At 37.2% G+C, this 17,329-nt stretch overlaps 1 pseudogene; it reads right to left on the reverse strand.

Annotated features, from left to right (window-relative positions):
- The window catches only part of LOC139744179 (proteasome adapter and scaffold protein ECM29-like), a 134,196-nt pseudogene that overhangs the window by 60,317 nt on the left and 56,550 nt on the right, over positions 1-17,329 (reverse strand).

Consider the following 17,329-nt stretch of genomic DNA (forward strand, 5'->3'; position numbering starts at 1 on the left):
ACTTAGCTCTTTCCTTCCTGATTTATTTCTCCTTTTGTCATTTTTATTCCGCATTCCATAGTCAACATTGTTCACTGACTTCATTTCTCTTTCTTAGTATTGTGAAACTTCACCTCTCTCTCCTGTCTCCACGATTTTCTAACTTTCAACTTCTCCCTCTCCCCCTCCTTTCTATTTCATCTTTCTCCTCCCAATGATTTCCACTGCTGCCCCCTCCCCCCCCCCCCACTTATTGCTATTTGCATGTTTCTTTAATCTGTGCCCATATATGCAAGAAAATGGAAATGTTGTGTACAGAGCGAATCGAGAGCTGCTCAACACCAATATCACACAGAGCTACAGTATATATAATTGTCTTACTCTCCTAACTTTCACAGTACATAATTTTTGAAGTGTCTGATATTTTTCCCAAATTTTCACTGATTTAGGATGTACTTGAACTGTGACTTTTTATACATAGCAACATAATATCAAAACGTAACTTCTCTTTCAGTACAAAAGAGCTATTGATATTCTCTGAATATCAATCGACTGGTATTGATGGGTAGGTTGTGACTTTCGCTAATGGTAGATGCACTGAAAGAATGTAATCAAACTTACACAGTTGGATAGGTAGAAAAATGTCAAAACATAATTGTGGGTAGCATGGGAATTTATGTTGTTGTTCAGCTGAGATTCAATTTTCTTTCACATGTTTATACACTTGTCTTGGCTTTCATCTAAGGATTTACAGGGAACACAAATAAAGAACGTACCTGGAGAGTTTCCCCACTGCTATATATGCTAGACTTCTGAGCTTGGCATCCTGAAAATGAATGAACAGGAGATACACTAATGAGTGGGATTACACCAGGCGAAGCATATATGCACACTGTTTGCACACTAAAAGCACCTTTAATTAAATGTAAGAGATGTAAACCAAGACAAACTATGCAATTCATATACTAGTATATATATCATACAGAAATAATATCATTCTGCTGCATTTGATATATGTCATAACCCAACAAAAAACTTGGATTACTACTAGATGTAAACAAACCTGAAAGCAAGAGATCACATGGGGTATGAGTTTTTCTTTAATTTGTCTCTCTCAGTACAAATGAAATTTGTAAGATTGCATTTGTACAGAGGGAGACAAATGGAAGAAAAACTCATACCCCAAGAATATACCTGTTCTAATAACTATTTCTAAGAGGTTTATTGCAACTCAAATGACAAATGCACAAACTTTAGTACCATGGAAATATATGTTTACACTATCAAATATGTTCACACTACACCCTGTGAGCACTGTTTCCCAATCTACTTCATGTGCTTTGCATAAATGTCTATGGAGATCAAGAGACTGAAAAGGTTGATGCTTGTTTTGTCCTATCTTTATACAATTATTTAATTTGAGGTAACCAAATATTTCTTTCACCCCAGAAGACTCCCCTGACCTCAAAGGTTGGTCTAATTGTATGTTTATTGACTCAAAGGGGAATGAAACCCAAATAAACATGTACCTTTGTATATGTGACTTGAGTGAGTGCAGTAACATCAGCAGAACACATCAGTAACAAACCAGTACAAACCAGTATGAACAAACCAGTACAAAAGTCCCCCCCCCAAAAAAAAACCAAACAAACAAACAAACAAACAAACAAAAAACCCACAAACAAACAAACAAACAAACAAAACAAAACAAAACAAAACTATGAAGCTTGCACAAAATGAAAATTGCTCAGGAATGAACACTCCACCAGATCAGATCTAATCTCAAGTCAAATGCTCAGAAACTAAGGGATTGAGTAAAATCCACTGGTAATTTGTATAATTTTCATTTTTTTTTTAAATGCTGTTACAATGGCAACACATTTTTTGACATTGACAAAAGATGAAGTTTGCACATCTATATAGTACAATAGTCACATAACTGAGATATATTGTATGTTGATGAAAATTTATCCCACACCTCCTGGAGAGGTTTCAATGTTTGAAAAAGATGAGTTTTGTGAAATGCTCTGATCAGCTCCAAGCACATTAATCAAAGTTAATTACAGCAGAAATATAGACATCATATAAAATGAAGAAAAAAGATTATAGTACATCTGAAACTCTCTATCTCCTATATTACATACTCACACTTGTTGTTTCTGCTATCAGCTTCACCATCCCAGACAAGAGAATTGGGCCCATAGGCTGCATACGGGCATCACTGCATGCAGAACACAGATGATGGACAAACTGTACTGCCATTGATTTGAGCTTGTTGTGAGGGTTGGCTCCATACAGACAGTCAAAGATGACCTTGACAGGAAGCACACAATAAACAACTGCTGAAATAACAAGTGTTAACATGAATATTCTACACTTGACTCAACAATTTTGAATAAATATACATGGTATTGTATTAAGTATGAAAACAAAGAGAATATCATTAGTGTGGCATAGGTGGGTTATACATTTTTTTTTCTGCATCTCAATTGTGACACTGCATAACTAAACCTGGGAGGCTGATTTTTTTGTGGCTATCTTGACATTTGGTTGGTGACAGAATTACCCTTATTGCATTGCAATTCAGAGTTTGCAAGCAAGTAATCGGTATGAAGTGCTTTGGTAAATTAATGTCTACCCATTTTTTTTTTTTTTTTTGGGGGGGGGGGGGGGGTGTCTTTTTTCTCCATTTCTAGACATTGAGGTATGTAAAAGGTAATATGAAAACTACAGACAACCAGCAAAGGCTTTCATGCTCTGATATGATTACTAATAAAATTGTTAATGAGTTTACCAAGTCACAGGTTGACCTGGTAATCCCTTTATAGCAGTTACTGTGGAGTTTTAAACCTCTTCTGTTCCACATGCAACACAGGCCGACTCGGTGCACTTGAATGGACCATTACTTCACAGTGCCTTGTCTCAAAAGTAGCATTCCTACACATTTATTTCCATCATAGTGGCTTGAGAATATTCAATCTCAATGAGTTGCATACAATTTTAAAGCTTAGAATCTTCTCTTTCAGAATTGGAGATTAAATAATGGAAAAAAGACTGGCAAATTTTTGGGGGTTCTGTAATACACGGTCACATTAATGTAAAAACTCAAAAGAGTCTCCCTTGGAAGAGAAAAAGGTACACGTATGTACATTACTGCTTTGAGCACATGTACAGTGTAATTTTCCTCCATGAAATACAACTTTTGACACAGAAATATGACAAGATATTGTTGATCACTTTCGTACCTGCTAACAACAAAATCATTCCTTGAAATTTGACTGTGGGCTTTAAAATCGGATTAAAATGGCATAAGTTCATGAATAATGCAAGACAGACAAAAAGAAGTGTGTGGGTAAGTAAGCTTACTCAAAATTCTTCACTAAATTACAGTGCTCACCTAATAATCAAGAACCATCGCTTAGGTGTCCAACAAAATTTAATGCAACAAACTTTTCACAGCATAACAGAAAACAGAACTGCTTTCTCAAGACATATTTTGGCCAAACACTTCCACTGTCCATCAATAATGTCTAAAACTGTGTGGAAGGTGACTCTTCATACGCACATTGAAGTTTTGGTAAGTGCTATGGATAGAAGCTGACAAGCTTGATATGACCACCAGCACAGCGCCATACTTCCCAAACCAATGTTGTAACTAGAAATGTCGCTATGGCGACTGGTATGCCTCCGCCATAATGCATGATTCTCCTAATAGGTCTAGATAGTACATGTGGACATTGTGTGATTACATTTTCACAAAATTGGCAAAATATTAAAATGACAAGTTTGTCACAAATGTGTTGAATGTTCACCTTCCTTGACCTAGGTTTAATTGGATGAAGAGGAGAGCATGTATTTGGGATTTAAGGACTTTAACTTGACTTTGACAAATTCATAGGTTTATGCATTTAGTAATTTTCAAGGTATGGAGAAAAAGTGCAATTTCTGTATTGAATAGTAAATTGTTACCAGTTTCATCTGGCCTTTGACCCTAAAATTCATAAGATAATCACTGTCAGGCAGAACATGCATAAATACAATAGATGTAGTACGTTTCAAGATAACTTGAGCCACTTCGAGATATGGAGGAAAAAATCAGTTCAGCACTTTCACTTGATCTTTGACCTTTTGACCTTTGAGGCAGAAACAAAAGAAAAAAAAAATTTCCAGAGAATCTCTATTAGGTTATACATGCATACACCAAGTGTTGCATAAACATGAAGGAAATGATAAAATTTTGAAGTGTTGCCCTAGACCTTTGACCCCTGACCTTTGACCCCATGAATCCTAAATTCTCTAGATAATCACTGTCAGTCAGTACATGTATATATACTATGTTCCATGAAGATACCTTGAACAATTTCCAAGGTACAGAGAAAAAGGAGAAGTTTTAATATTTTTACTTGACCTTTTGACCTTTGACCTTTGATCTCATGACCCAAACTTTCACCAGAGAATCTTAATTTGGTAATACATGTATACAATAAGTTTCATGAAAATATCTTCAGGCATTGCATAGATATGGTGGAAATAGTAAAATTTTATGTATTTGACCTCGACCTTTTGACCTTTGACCTTGAGCATGTGCACCCAAAAGTTGATAGGCACAACTTCACCCCCTAACACACATACGTGCCAAGTTTCATTAGGATACCTCAAAAGGTTTTGATAGTTACCTTGTCCACAAAATTCATTACGGACGGACGGACAACCCGAAAACATAATGCCTCCGGCACCACTTCGTGGCGGAGGCATAAAAATGATTAGACTGTGCAATTAGCAGAAGCTACCCGGCATGGGTTTGATTGAAATATTCCTTCTGATGCGGAAATGAAATCCATGAGATTGTAAATCCTTAAAAACAATCTCATGGATTTCATTATCACATCAGAAGGAATATTTTAATATATTAACTAATCCAAAAATAAAACAAGGTTCATTAATTTGAGAAAGAAATGAGGTCCATATAATCTGATGGTTTGTTAATCCCCAATTAAACGGAAGCCTTCTGATTATTAAAGCAGGAGAAATTGCACTACACACAGTCAGCTTTCTAGCTTAATTCTGTGAAAAGCAAGAGCAGAAACTAGAAATTATGCCTCCGCCATAATGCATGATTCTCCTAATAGGTCTAGATAGTACAAGTGGACAATGTGTGATTACATTTTCACAAAATTGGCAAAACATTACAATGACAAGTTTGTCACAAATGTGTTGAATTTTCACCTTCCTTGACCTAGGTTTAATTGGATGAATAGGAGAGCATGTATTTGGGATTTAACCCTAACTTACCTGGGCTATTTAGCAAGCTTGAATTCCTGGGGGGGGGGGCCATTATGGCCCCCCTTCAGATCTCGGCCGTTGATTGCGCGATCGGCGCAAAATTTTGCATGAACATAAAGCCGGATGTAATCTACAAGTCTGTTCAGTTAAATTTTCAAAAAATTTGCATTTTCTATTTTAAATCAATTAATTATGCAAATATATGCAAAAAACCTCATTTTTGTCTGTAATTGGCTTATAAAAGCTTATGGAATGCTGATTTTTGGTGTAAATATTCCTAGTGACATTCCGAACATTTGTGCATAAAAAAAATTCAGTGTCAAAATTAATTTCCTATTTTTTTTATTGTTTTATCATTTTTTTGAACTTTTGTTTTTGTTTTTTTTCAGCAGAATTTGTCATAAACATCTTTGGAAGCATAATTATACTAAAATGAATTTATTTCAGCCATTGAAATTAAAAACATGAATCTTTATACGAATCATTTGAAAAGACACAATTTGTATTGACTTTGTACACAAAATCACGTTTTTGAGCAATTTTTGGGTTGACAAAAATTTTTTGAAGGGGCGTGGCTTCGGAATGGTATTCCCCGGCCCGACAAATTTGGTCTCAAAAGTTGCGCGAGACTTGAAAGTAAAAAGTCAGCGAGCGGCGTGGTCAAAAAATTTTGCGCGGCGGAATGGTCGCGGAATTCGTCGGGGGGGGGGGGGGGGGGGGGGGCCATAATGGCCCCCCCCCCCAGGTAAGTTAGGGTTAAGGACTTTAACTTGACATTGACCCTTTCATACGTTTATGCATTGAGTAATTTTCAAGGTATGGAGAAAAAGTGCAATTTTTGTATTGAATAGTAAATTGCCACCATTTTCATCTGGCCTTTGACTCTAAAATTCATAAGATAATCACTGTCAGGCAGAACATGCATAAATATGTAGTACGTGTACGTTTCAAGATAACCTGAGCCACTTCCGAGATATGGAGCAAAAACTTAGTTCAGCACTTTCACTTGATCTTTGGCCTTTTGACCGTTGAGGCAAAAACAAAAGAAAAAAAGAACTTTCCAGAGAATCTCTATTAGGTTATACATGCATACACCAAGTGTAAAAAAAAAAAAAAATCCTGCTGGCATTGAATAAACATGAGGGAAATAGTTAAATTTTGAAGTGTTGCCCTTGACCTTTGACTCCTGACCTTTGACCCCATGAACCCTAAATACGCTATGTTCCATGAAGATACCTTGAACAATTTCCAAGGTACAGAGAAAAAAAGGCGAAGTTTTAATATTTTACCTGACCTTTTGACCTTTGACCTCATGACCCAAACTTTCACCAGAGAATCTTAATCGGGTAATACATGTATACACTAAGTTTCAAGAAAATATCTTCAGGCATTGCATAGATATGATGGAAATAGTGACATTTTAAGTATTTGACCTTGACCTTTTGACCTTTGACCTTGAGCATGCGCACCCAAAAGTTGATAGGCACAACTTCACCCCATAATACACATACATGCCAAGTTTCATTAGGATACCTCAAAAGGTTTTGATAGTTACCCTGTCCACAAAATTCATTACGGACGGACGAATGGACAACCCGAAAACATAATGCCTCCGGCACCACTTCGTGGCGGAGGCATAAAAAAGGAATGCACAGGAGAAATTCAGATAATCAAAACTTACCTGAATGCAGGCTGGAAACTGGTCTGCTGCCAGCCTGGATCTAAGGAGGTATGGGAATAACTTGAGCCTGGTTCTGGTACTGACTGGTGCCCGTTTTTCTTCTGGCTTTGGAGTGGGCTGTGCAATGAATAACAAGAAAGGAGTGGTACATTGAGGATTTCTAACTTGAGAAACAATGCCTAGTATACAGTGTTCTGGTGAACAGAGACTCAATTTCAATACTGTCACATCTGTCTCTGCAATCATCCATCTGCTTTGTGACATATAGTGGAGAGTATATGTTACAGTAACTGTCATCACAGTAATCATCAAATGAACTCTTGACATCACACTCAAAGTCAAATAGTACATAAATGCCAGAATTGGACATTTTGATGGTTCACCAAAGAAAGTTGCAGTGCAGCAAAAAACACAGTGCATAGATTACAACACTCACATAGACTACAGGTATAATGATCGACTGCATCACACTCATGAAGTGATTTGTGCACCCATAATGATACAATTGTATCACTAATTTTGGCTCCCCCCCCCCCCCCCCCCCCGAAGCTACAATGTCACCTGTCAAAATTTTACAATCCTGTATTCCATAAGAGTGATTTGTATGAACAGTTTATACTCATTACCACCAACAGTATATACAATGCTATATGACTGAATTGTGCTACTCACAATTGATCCACTTTAAGATAGAGGCGCAGAAGATTAGTTCTGACACTGACTTTGAATCTCACCTCACACTTGCAGCTCACCTCTCTTCCAAGCTCCTGAGAAATTTACAAATTCTTGTCATCTCTTTCACGCTTCTGGGATATTTACACATATATTCAGTAATTGCCATGTAAGCACTTCACTCACCTGACCTTTCACTGCCACGCTGCCTTGGAATAAGGCAAAGAGACGCCTTACCACATGTGCATCATTCCAGTCAATGCCACTTTAGATATCAACAAAAGAATTGAGGAAAAAAAAACCAAACAGAATGTTAGGATACTGTAACATAGAAATTTAGGACACTTGTTTTTATTAAAGTCAAACAAAATATTGGGGAAAATATGTTTCAAAATCTTGTGTGCAGTAAGAGTAGTGGATAAATGGTGAGTTCTGACATTTGACAGAGTACATAACAAATTATGACCCTATTAACATAAGAATGCTACATGCCAAGTTCGGTGAAAATCTTTCATGGTGTTTTCAAGAAATGATGAAAAATGGAAAGTTTACGCACAACACACACCAGATGGTGAATGATCCCAATAACTCACTAGGGCCTTTAGCTAAGGTGAGCTTTAAAGTAGAAGCACACTTTTCACTTCAGTGTAAGAGGATGTCAAAAACACAAACATGCTTGAAAAAAAAAAAAGACACATTCTATAACCAAACCAAAGATGTCCATTTTTTTTTCTTTTTCATCAATTTGCAGGAAAACCTTGCCACCAAAGTTTAATAAAATTTTTAATGCTACTCGTTAAAAAGGGATTGCAATTACAATTAAAGAAATTTCAACCTATTTCAATTTTTCGAAGGATAAACGCTTACCCTCTAGTATAAAACATTTGTGTTCCACTATATATATGCAATAATGATGAAATAACATGACAAACATAGAGCAGTTTGGGAGCACTTCCTTGCCAAAATCAGAAAAACAATTTCCGATCTAATTAATGGTAATGATATGCAGAAGTCACAAGGAAACAGCACAGCTTGCATGCATCGACCGAGCTACAGTGTAAATGTGTACAGCTATCCACGCAAAATCACTCATAAAAGATGTTACTCTGAGGATTAATTTTTGCAAATTAATGCAGTTTTAATGTGATATGTTATAATTTCTACAGTTGGTTTAGGGAATTATTATTTTGGAAAGGTACCACCATGCCAGTTTCATATGTTGTTGGCAGATAAACTAGGAACAAGGAAAAAAATTCAGATGTGTTCTGGCTGACTTTTTTTCCAATGACACTGAAAATCTTAACCACTCCTGCAAAAGTTTGGCCTTTCTATTGTGAATATGAAAATGATACTTAAAGGGTGTGTACAGTTCTGGGTGAGGTGAGGATTTAGCTTTTAATGTTTTGCGAGATATTCAGAAACCACTCTATGAGATGTCAGAGAGCATGCAATTATAAGGGGTATCAAAAGTTTATTTGATGAAAATCGGTTTTGAAATGGCCTAGATATCCAAAAACAAGGTGAAACAAAGAGATCCTAATAAAACGCGCGGCCTGTCGCCTTTTATTATTATCACTTTTTTAGATATCTCAGCCATTTGAAAACCAATTCTTATTAAATAAACATTGAATCCTTCTTAATGTTACATGCTCTTTCATATTTCATAAGAGGTTTCTCATTATCTCACTTAAGAATGTTCAAAACATGAATCCCCGCCTCAACCAGTACTGTACAGTCCCTTTAAATGCGAACATCCCAGTTAAACAAAAGCTCAGGCTCGTTTTACAGAGCTTTGAAAATCGTAAGCAATTGCTAGTAGGAACAAGCAAAAGGTCAATTTTATGCACAAGTTTTAAAGCAAATGCTTGGTCTCTAAGCAAGTATTTGTGTTTGCTAGCAAAAGCTTTTGCTCGCAAGCAGTTGCTTGTTTTTATACATACAGATTCAAGCAAAAGGCCAGCACAAGCAATCGCAAGTTTTTATTCATCTGGCCCATCGTTTAGACACCCCTTACTGAACACCAGAAACTGATCAGACAGCAAAGTTCATGAGACTGAAATGACATCAGGCTGAGAGCCTGTTGTTGCAGCATTGATACAAACATTCCGTATAGACATAGTGCAGGGAAGTGACATTGCTAACAGTGATTTTGTCGGCTTTTTCTTATCTCCCTGACTTTGATACTGTCATCACAGTCCTCAGCGAGTGAATTCTCAAAATCAAACTCAGCCTAATTGTACATGAATGTCAGAATTGGACATTCTGATGGGTCAAATGAGAAAGCTGTAGCCAAGAAACACAGCACAGATACATCACTTGCATAGTATAACAATACAAGCGTTACTATATATATTTTGTAATAAATTATATTGATAACCTGTTTCAGGAGACATTTCCCTTTGCTCTGACACCCGTTTTCATCTGATTTTCATAAGTTTTGCTTCTTGTTCCAATGGCTTTAAGTGGTCACATAAAATGTGCAAGATTTCAAGTCAAATGCTACAAAATTGAGGGAGTTAGCTTGATCAACAATATTATTTTGTGTGCCTATTATACCCCCCCCCAAAAAAAAATGTTACCATGGCAATGCACTGTTTCTTTTGACAAAGGATTTGTTTAGCATGCTTTGATATCTAAAAACTATTATGGTCACATATGCTGAATCTCAACTAAAATGCTTAAAAACTGAAGGAGTTAAAGCAATCCACATTTTTTTGTGTATGATTTTTATTGAAAAAATATTGTTACCGTAGATACACATTGTTTGACACTGAGGAAATATCAAGTTTGCACAACTAAATACTACAGTGGTCACATGCACCAAATTTCAAGTCAAATCCTAAAAAACTGAGAGTCTAATTGAATCCACAATATATATTGATTTTTGTCAAGAAAAATGTCACCATGGCAACAAATTGGTAAACATTGATAAAAGATATGTTTTGCACACCTAAAAAATCACATTGGTCACATGTGCCAAATCTCAAGTCAAATGTTCCAAAACTGAGGGAATTAGCTAATTAGTACAATGTTCATGGTGGGACACTCACGCCTTGTGGTCATAATGGAGTTACTGAGGATTATTAGAATATGGAAAATAATAAAATCAAGCCATAGTGCTAAGCTTGATTTCTAAAGGTAATCAATTGCGTAAAGCAGGGGTGGATCCAGGAATTCCATAAGGGGGGTGGGGGGAGGCGCATGTGCCCCCTCCATTTTTTCTTTTTATTTGTGACCAGCTACAACAAAAGGATCCTAAAGTTGCTGACGGCTGAGCCGAGAAAATCGTGATTGAAGTCAGATCATCAAAATCGGTCAAAACAATCGGATTTCTGTTTTTGGCATTATTTTGTAGTCTAATGTATTGTCTATCATCTGCCGAAATTTCGAAGCTAAGTAATCAAAGGTAAGGAAAGAAAATAGCGTTTTTCTGGCCCATGATTTTCTGACTTTCAATGGAAAAGAAATGTGTCTGAAGATTTGGATTCAGCGCCGCAGCAAGACTCCTCCCCTATCAACGATTCAGTGATCTTGTTGGTCTGTGCGTGGCATCCCAGTTACTGATTGGTCATGCGTAGACCGCTGGCGCTAAGCTTGATTGAACATGCCAGGGGTATACCTTCTATTGTCCAGCGGTGAAAACTGTCTTGCCTCCCCTTAATCATGATAGCGTTGGAAGGAAAGGTGGTTTTCTCGAAATGCTGATTTCTTTAACCACTCAACATTTGCTAATAAAATCATCGATATCTCCGCAACTGAGTACTTTTATGAGTCGTGTTATATATGAAATTAAAATGGAAGAGTATGGGAATAATGTCATGTCATTTTCAGAAAATCGACCTCCTGCGACTTTCGAATCCTTTTGTTGTAGCGGGTCACATTTCTTTTGTAAAAAAAAATAAATAAAGGGGGTAGGGAGGGGCATGTCCGGTGTGCCCCCCCCCCCCCTGGATCTGCCACTGTAAAGGCACATTCTATCTCAATCTAGCACTACAGCTGTACTTACATTGTAGTTAGGCTAGCTGTCATAGAATGTGTAATGCGTTTCTAGCTACAAGTATTAGTGTGTATGGAGCTATCACGAACGGAAACTTGACTAGTTGAGATATAGGCAGAGAAATTGTAAACACATACAGTTAAACAGAGATACGTTTATGACAAGATTAGAAATAAAGTAATTACCGTATTCACCAGTGATAATGCCACACTATTTTTAACAAAAATACAGCAGTTAAGTCGGGGTGAGGCATATGCGTCAGCACAAGCAAATCATTGCCTTTCCAACTCACAGAATCGCCTGCCTGGGACTATACAATGTGCCAATGAGCAATGCGATATCAACCACTGCATTGAGATCAATCTTATACAGACAATGCTATGTTCTGCGATTAAGTGACATTTTTTTTTTCATTACCTACTTATCACTGTCTCTGAAGCAAATTCTGAGGACATTTAAAAAAAAAAAAAACCTAAAAAAGAAAGTACAGCGTGATTGCAAGTTGGTGTGCAAAGCATAGCCATGGCGGCAATTGCAATCCAGCACACATTACACAATAGCACTACTGTAAAAGTGGAAATTTCCGCAGTGTTGAAATTTTCGCGCATTTCGCGCAACCAGAAACTAGCGCAAAAATAAAAACACGCAAATATTTTTGCTTGCCATATGTTCCCGTACTTACTGCCTTGATTCCGCAGAATTAAAAACACGCGAAACTCTTCTTACCGGGCCGAGTGCGAAAAATTAGTCGCGCGAAAATATCCACTTTTACAGTATCTCATGCAATACTCAGCTATTGAATAGTACAGTGTGTGTGAATAAAGACACACCAATACTTGGCTATTGAATAGTGTGTGTGTGTACACAGGCTCAGTCATTCATCATATTAGGGTCCTACGCACAGAAATATCATTCAAATTCTTGACATGAGGTAATTGCATCAATCAGGAAAAACTTAAGATAAAACAAGAGACCTGGGGGTCACACGCTCACCTGAGTATCGCAAGTTCACCTTCCATGCATTCTTGCAGACTCTTACCTGAGAACATTGGAAACTTGTGGTGGGGGTAGCTTTGAGAATGGGGGCATGGTGTCCATTTACATATTCCATCACACTGGTAAAAATACCTGCCAAGTACACTGTACTTTATAGAATGTTGGATTATGCAGCTTGGGAAAAAAGACTTAAAGCCCTATCACTTTTGATTAGAACTAGAGAAAAATGTTATTTAATATTCATTAATTTAGGAGGTTTGGACCCCTGGGGCCCCCAAGGAAAGCATGGTGCCCACTCAAACACTTTGAGATCTTATTCCTATGGGAATGCTACTTGACAAGTTTGGTGAAAATCCATTACGTTGTTTTCAGCAAGAAGATGAAAATTTAGGCCCGCATTTGGACACCCCCCATCCCATCCCGCTTCCTTGGGTCCCAAGGGGGTGGGGGGGGGGGGGGGAGGGCACCTCTGATTCTCCCATGAACAAACTTGAAACAACAGTCATCAATACACTAACTCATTGTACTAACATAGCTCAATCACTTCCAGTTCTAGAGAAAATCTGTAAAGATTCCTTACAGAAGGGGGGGATGGGACCCCTGGGGCCCCCCAGGTGGGGCATGGTGCCCATTTGATGGAATTGAGATTCTATCCCCCTAGGGATGCTACCTGCCAAGTTTGGTGAAAATTGGTGATAGGGTTTTCAAGAAAAAAATGAAAATTTACAATTTCGGTCCAAATTTAGGCCCCCTGGGGCCCCCCAGGTGCAGCATGGTGCCCATTTGATGGGAATGAGATTCTTCCCCCCTAGGGATGCTACCTGCCAACTTTGGTGAAAATTCATACTGGCATTTTCAAGAAAAAGATGAAAATGTACAATTTGGGCCCCATTAGGACCCCTCCCCACCCCCCTCCCCTGGGTCCCAAGGGGGGCACCCCTGATTCCGCCATGAAAAAACTTGAAACTACAGTCATCAATGTACTAATTCATAGTATTAACTTAGTTCTATCACTTCTGGTTCTAGAGAAGAAGATTTTTTAAGATTCCTTAATTTTGAGGGGTTTGGGCCCCTCTGGGGGCCCCCCAGGTGGGGTATGGTGCCCACTTGAACAAATGTGACCCGCGATAACGATTTCAGGCAAAAGTCGCAAGAGCAAATTCCCTCCCAGGCGGGGTACAAAGATTTTGACCGTTGTTTTTGTCGATTTTGGGTTTTTTCAGAATAACCGGGGGGCCAAAAGCTAAAAACAGAGGTCGAGTTGCACTCTCTCTACAAAGTAGACCATGCCTATTTTCAAGTTTTTATTGTAACAAACAACATTCCACTGGTCTACCTCAAAAAATTTGTTGCGAAAGCCTCCAAATCCAAGATGGCGTCCAAGATGGCCGCCATATTTACTGAATTTGTTATTTAAATGATAGAATTCGATAGAAACATCAGATTTCAACAAATGTGATGTCATATGAAAGAGAATAAAATTTTCTACAAGTTGATACCATTTTTGTGGGTTATTGTGATAACTGGATTGAGATTTTAAAGAAAAAACACTCATTTTTTGATATTTTTCTGAAAAAAGGAAAATCATGAAAATGCTTGATTCAGCATAAATCAAAGAAAGACAGAAGGATTATCTTGAAATGTGTCAAGAATTTTGTTTGACATATAATTAATATTTGGAGAAAATTAGGATTCAGTACCATTTTCGGTTCAGGAGTTATAATGTCTCAAACTTGAAAACTCACTATGTAAAAATGGCCACTTTAGTTGTGACCAACACCTTGTCGTTCGTAAAAAAGTCTGCGCGCGCCAAGACTACTACACGCACCACTGGAACTGGCGCTTGCAGCAGTGCCAGTGGTGCGTGTAGTAGTCTTGACAAATGCAGACTTTTTCTTTGTCAGACAAGGGTTTGTGCCTGCAAACTAACTTTTCATACCAAATGGTAGCTCATCACAGGTGATACTGATCGCTATTATTTCAAAGTAGATTGTTCTAAAGCAGATGAGATGAAGCAACAAAAAAAAAAATTCAAATAGAGGTAGTAGCTTGAAACTTGGCACCAATCTTGTTATAGATAGTTTAAGACAGAATTTAGGTCAACCGCTCAAAAAAAAAAAAAAAAAATCAAGATGACAGCCATCAAAGTTGACAGTGTATTGCGCCAAATTAAATGTATTATTTCGTTTTTGATACAAATTTGTCTGTTGTGCTATCTTACACCGTCTTAAGTTTTTATGGACACATTTTTTAAACTAGTGATATTCTACTCTCCGAAAAAGAAAAAATAAATCGAGTGGAAGTTTTTACTTTTGATGTGAGGAGTGAATAACAGAAAACGGTGAATTTAGAGTGAAATTGGAGTGACTTTTGAGTGAAATGTTCATTTTCAATCATTTTAGAGTGACCTTAGGCAGAGTTCCACACTAACTTTTATATTTGGTGGCCCAAAGGCAAATATCCGACCTTTTTTGGTGGCCCGATCAGACCACCAAATTCTTTATTTCTGACATTTTGTTGGCCCAACGTGCGTTTTTTGTGGCCCCCGGCCACCGGACCACCGTTAGTGTCGAGCCCTGCCTTCGGGATCACTCGTCACTCTTCGAGTGATCCCCGAGGTCACTCTAAAATGAATGAAAATGAACATTTTCACTCTCGAGTGATCCTGATATCTAATATAGGAAAGCATCTACCAATGGCATAAGTTTAGATCAATTGTGACACTATAACCCACATGAAATCAGCCTTCAAACAATGTAAGAAAAATCTGATAACGGAAAATACAGTTTCAGCATGCTTATTTGTTTAATATACAGCACGAATAATCAATTTGGACAATTTTATTCAAACAATATACTGAAAAGTAATTTCGCACAACACATTTAAGAGCAAAGTTGAGAAATTGCCGCCGTGTTGGATTTTTTTTTTTTGGGGGGGGGGGGGGTTCGGATCAGAAGGGCTTTCAAGGACATCTACGCATCAGACATTATTACACATAAACCATCATCATTCACGTTTCTACAACAGCAGAGTAACATGGAGCAAGCGCCATGAGCGCCTGACTTGGCGGATACCGGCGCTATACAAGACTTCATCATCATCATCACAAGTAAAAAAGCATATCTTTGATACAGAAGCATTTCTTTTTTATCAAAGATTGGGCCTTACCCAAACACTGGAATGAGCTCCATCCCCCCCCCCCCAAAAAAAAGACCCTCAATATGGTTTACACTAGTACAATATCGTTCGGATGTATAGAAACATGTAATAGACAGCAATATAAGAAGATTTAAAAAACATATCAACTTATAAGTTATAAGTTGAGATTTAACTTTGACGCAACACACTAAAGGTATTGTTTACCATTGGGAGATATATCACATTCGACTTATATGTGCAGGTTAGTTGTATTACAAAACATTCCACCATGTAAAAAAATTATAATAAAGCCTAAAATATACGGAGATATCACCATTTCTTTTCAAGAAACCATAACCATGATAACTGTTGACATAAAAAAAGATTCTTATCAGATCTATTTAGTATATCTAACAATATTTAGCATTAATTATACTGATTTAAGTTTGTACATTAATCCCTAACTCACAGTTTAAAACTAAATTGAGGAATTAAGTAAAGCTGGGTTTATGTTTTACGTGCACAAAGGTAAATAATGCCTTGAACGACAACCTCGATTAATTACCGCCATCTTGAATTTTGTGTGGATACTATCTTTATCGCTAAATATTACACATCGGCAAAATTTGTGCCAAATTTTAAGCTCCTATCTCTTTTTGGAAAATACTTTCTGTTCAATCTTACCTGCCTCAGAACAATCTACTATGATGAAATGCTACAGTAATAGCGACCAGCGTCACCTACCACTTGGCGTGAAAAGTTAGTTTGCAGGTACTTGCAAGTCACTAGACCATTACAGTATTACATGTGACCATGTAAACACATTGTAAGCAAAATTTATAATGCATAAATATAATTTTTTCAAGTTTTAGATGTTAACTTGTCAACAGTGTATGATATTGCCTGTAATTCCAGAAATATGAATTATGTCTCAATCTCAGTAAATCTCAATCTCAATCGCAGGTTTCAAAATAATTCTTCAGTTCTTCTTTGATAAATACTAAATCATGCATTTTTACATTTCTTCCTTTTTTCAAAACAATACAAAAATATGGATCCCCCCCCCCAAAAAAAAAGGGAAGCAAACAACCCCCCCCCCCCCCAATTTATCGCAATACACAGCTAAAGTGGTATCAACTTGTAGAAAGTTTTGCTCTCCTTCATATGACATCAAATTTTTTGCAATCCAATGTCTCTATCAAATTTTATGTTTGAAATGTTAATTTCAATAAAATGGCGGCCCTGTTGGACCGCATCTGTACTTTGCAACAAATCTACTGAGGTGTACTTACGGAACATTGCTTAGTATGCTTAATATTATGTATGGTCTTGTTTATAGAGAGAGTGGAACTCGAAAAGTAAGCACGATCTTAGATTTGACCCTCTGTCTTTGGGAACAGATGCGTGTAAATAACATATTATGTAAAATGGGATTTCAAGTTTGAGACATTTTAACTCCTAAACCAAATACAATACTGACCTCAAATTGTCTCCAAATATTGATTATATGGGAAAGATGTTAATTTCTGCATGGTTTTAATAAACATTTTTAATTTAATTTTTTTTTTTTACTTTTTAGAGAA

The sequence above is a fragment of the Diadema antillarum genome, unplaced genomic scaffold, assembly GCF_040938485.1.
Source record: "Diadema antillarum isolate AM-2024a unplaced genomic scaffold, OU_Dant_1.0 seq00001145_RagTag, whole genome shotgun sequence".
Taxonomy (NCBI): Eukaryota; Metazoa; Echinodermata; class Echinoidea; order Diadematoida; family Diadematidae; genus Diadema; species Diadema antillarum.